This window comes from Hyperolius riggenbachi, chromosome 10 (genome assembly GCF_040937935.1).
Source record: "Hyperolius riggenbachi isolate aHypRig1 chromosome 10, aHypRig1.pri, whole genome shotgun sequence".
Classification (NCBI taxonomy): domain Eukaryota; kingdom Metazoa; phylum Chordata; class Amphibia; order Anura; family Hyperoliidae; genus Hyperolius; species Hyperolius riggenbachi.
Window position 1 is genome coordinate 89,460,272 of NC_090655.1, and position 3,913 is coordinate 89,464,184.

The following is a 3,913-nucleotide window of genomic DNA, read 5'->3' on the forward strand; positions in this document are numbered from 1 at the left end:
GGTGCACGCGCACTGACTGGCGGCGGTGGCAGCGGCAGGAACGAGACCTAGAGCCCGTTTTTAAAAGGGCTTAGGTCAACTAGTGTAGGGAATAAAACAACACATATAGTACAAGCTAACAGTTTATTTAACAGTTTTGGCAGCTTTGCATGAGTTTTATAAATGTCTTATTTCTACAACAGATTTACACTGGTTTGCACTGTTCTTCTAGTAGTTTGACATTTCTAGAAATTCATGAAAAACTAGTGCAAAAGTCTTGTGATTTTGTAAGTAGAACATTTACTTTCAGAACAAATGCAGAATACAATTGCAGTTAAATAGGCAAGAAAAAACGATTGTAGTTAGGGGTGCTCAACTTCGGATGAAATCCGAATAGTTGTTATTCGGATCGGATTTCATTCGGTTAAATCAAATCACCTGTGCAGGGTTGGCGGGGGGGGGGGTAATTGTTAATCTCACCCATCATAACGTCTTTTTTGGTCCATCCCTCGGCGCCTCCCACGTTGCGGTCCAAGCGGCGGTCACGTGTTTACAAACACTTCCCGGTTGAAGGAGGAAGTGTTTGTAGTCACGTGACGTGAGTGGACCGCATCGTGTGAGGCACCGAGGGACAGAACGAAGAAGATGTCATGATGGGTAAGATTAACCCCACCCTGCACAGGTGATTTGATTTAACCGGATGAAATCTGAATAACAACTAATCGGATTTGATCCGAAGCCGAAGTTGAGCATCCCTAATTGTAATTGCTTTGATAAATCTGCCCCATTGGCTATTCTACGGATACTCTGCCTCTAATACTTTAGCCACATACCCTGAACAAGCATGCATTGCACATCAGGTGTTTCTGACTGAAGCCTGATTAAATAAGTAGCATGCTTGTTTCAGGTGTGTGGTTCAGATAATACTGACCAGAAAGATGAGCAATACAGCCAGGCAATTGATATTGTTTAGGAAATAAATATAGCAGCCTACATATCCTCTCAGTTTGGGCTCGTTCACACTAGTGGCAATGATTCTCTATGAGAAAGTTCACATCTGAGCGGTTCATTTCCGATCCAATCAGAAAAGCTCTGCATGAGCCATTTTTGAGGTGATGGAAGGCATAGGAAAAACGCAAACACACACAAAATTGCCCTGTGTAGTGATTGCGTCCGCGTTTTTAAGAATAAACACATTGTATGTATTCTTTTCAAAGATTTCACTTCCTGACTAACGTCAAGAAGTGTAAAAACGCAATTGCTCTGCAAAAGCGCTTAGAAAAGTGCTTTTACAAAAAGAACAGCGCACAGGTAATTGCCGGGAATCGGAAAGAAAAATTGCATCAAAAAACGCCAAACGCAGACGGCCACGTGATGTGAACAGAGCCTCAGGCCTCCTTCACAGTAGGACGTTGTGGTTTGATGCGACGTTAAAGTCGCAACGCAAATTACAACACAACACCCCAAAAAAGTTGCACCGCAACTTTATGCCCTGTTATCGTTGCATACAGTAGAGCATATAGGCAATGAAAAGTATGTTTCCAAGTCATTACTGAGCATGTGCTAACGCAGCTAATAACGTGCATAACGCACAGCATGCAGTACTTTCACTTAACATGCAGCGTTAGACACCAACGCAACGTGTGCACTGTGAACAGGGCATTGATTTTTCATTGCAGTGAGTTATTCTGCGTTGAATGTTATTTTAACGTGCAATTTTAACGTCGCACTGTGAAAGAGGACTAAAGGTATATTTTAAACATGCAAAAGAGAAAGCTCGAGGTGTTAGGCCTCGTTCACATTGCGCTCCGATCGCATTCGCGTTGGCTGTTTTTCGACATGTTTTTGTTTTTCGATTTCTGTGCATTGGACATTTTTGTTAAGCGCTTTTCTAAGCGCTTTTCCAATGCGATTGCATTTTTCACTTCCTGACGTCAGTAGTGAACTCTTTAATCCGGAAAAGAATAAATACAATGTATTTATTCTTAAAAAACGCTCACGCAATCGCTGAACAAAGCGATTTTGTGAGCGTTTTGCATTTTCCTATACCTTCCATTGAGGCGGAATCGCCTCAAAAATGGCCCATGCAGCGCTACTCTGAGCGGATCGGAAACGAACTGCTCAGATGTGAACTTTCTCATATAGAATTATTGCACAAGCACTTTAGGGCGTTTAACCCTAAGGGATTGTTCACATCTAAAATCGAAATCGCTAAGGCCAGCGACTTCAATTTTTTGCGCAATGTTTTTTAGCGCCTTTCGGTGCTTACCTGCGCACTGCGTTTTTTTATAAAGCACTTTTCTAAGTGCTTTTGCAGAGCGATTCGTTTTTTTTCACTTCGGGCTTGATTCACAAAAGAGTGCTAACTTTTAGCACGGCCGTTTTTGCGCGAATTTTCGTGTTTGCGCGCAATTAAACGTTTTCGCGCGAAATTGTTATCGTTTTCGTGCGCAAACGCGAATTTTCGTTTACGCGCGAAAATGTTTAATTGCGCGCGAACGCGAAAATTCGCGCGAAAACAGCCGTGCTAAAAGTTAGCACTATTTTGTGAATCAAGCCCTTCCTGACATCAGTCAGGAAGTGAACTCTTTCACTCGGAGATGAATAAATACAGTGGGTTTGATTCATCAAGCAGCTGCGTGGTTTACCTAGTGCGTGCCTTCCTTAGTTACACGCATTGCAATGTGCGAAGCAATGCGCGTAACGTTAACTGCGGGTGGCCCCGCTTCTGTGAAGTATCGCTACCGCAATACTTTACTCACGGCTGCTACTGTATTAATTTACATTGCTATGTAAATTAATACAGTAGCAGCCGCAAGTGAAGTATGTTAGGTGTGCATAGTGCGCACTACGGCTCATTAAGCCGCACTGCTTTAGCAGCACTGCTTGATGAATCAAGCCCATACAGTGTTGGACTGGGAGCTGGAAAAGCTGAGGAAATCCTCTTGCTGGCCAAGCAGCAGTAATCAGGTGTTGCTGCTCACAGTGACTTGCTGCAGGTTTCTATTGGGAGTAATAACACAGGGTTACTGCTTACTTGGCCAGCAGGTGTATTTCCTCAGTTTTTCCACCTCCCAGTCCGACACTGAGCTCAGAGTATTTATTCATGCAAGTGCTGGGGAAATCGCTATACAAAGCGCTTTTTCAAGCGCTTTGCGATTTCCCTATACCTTCCATTGAGCAAAAACACTCAGAAAAGGGTACAGGCAGCACATTGCTGAGCGGATCAGAATTGAACCGCTCAGATATGAACACTCTCATAGGTAATCATTGCTCAAGCGCTTTTAGGGCGATTTTGGAAATCGCCGGCGCTTAAAAAAAAAGGCGAAAACACCCTAGGTGTAAACAAGCACTTCCAGCTCATCGCTAGTGGGGAATTTCATAGAATAGCTTTTGATTAATTTGATCAAGTGATTTATTTGTAAGTCTGTGAAGGAATGGTTTAAATCATGTGATCATGTTTTACGAGGGCCCTCCAGAAAGTAACAGCTGCATTTATCTGCCACACCAGTTATTCTTTCTGTGTAATTTAACTTGCATCTGTCAGATTTACCTCTTCCTGTACTGCTTGTCACGTGACTACAGAATGCCGTTAACTGTTTGTTTAGCAGCATTAACATGAACACCCCCATCCCCATTCCCTCCAACTCATAGGTGAGTAGCGTGGTGCTGCTACAACAACCGGATGTGATAGATACTTAAATAAAGGAGCTGATTATGTGGAGAAATGATCAGAAGATGCAGTGTATTGAAATTCAAATAAATAAACTGTTTCTTTAATTGGTTGATTAAAAATAGCTGTTACTTTCCAGAAAACCTGTGTACTTTTATGTTTAACCTACTGTGACCAGCTAGTGATAAATAGAGATGGCCCAAACATCAAATTTTGGGTTCGCAAACTCCACAAATGATCGTGAACATGCCAACCGCCATG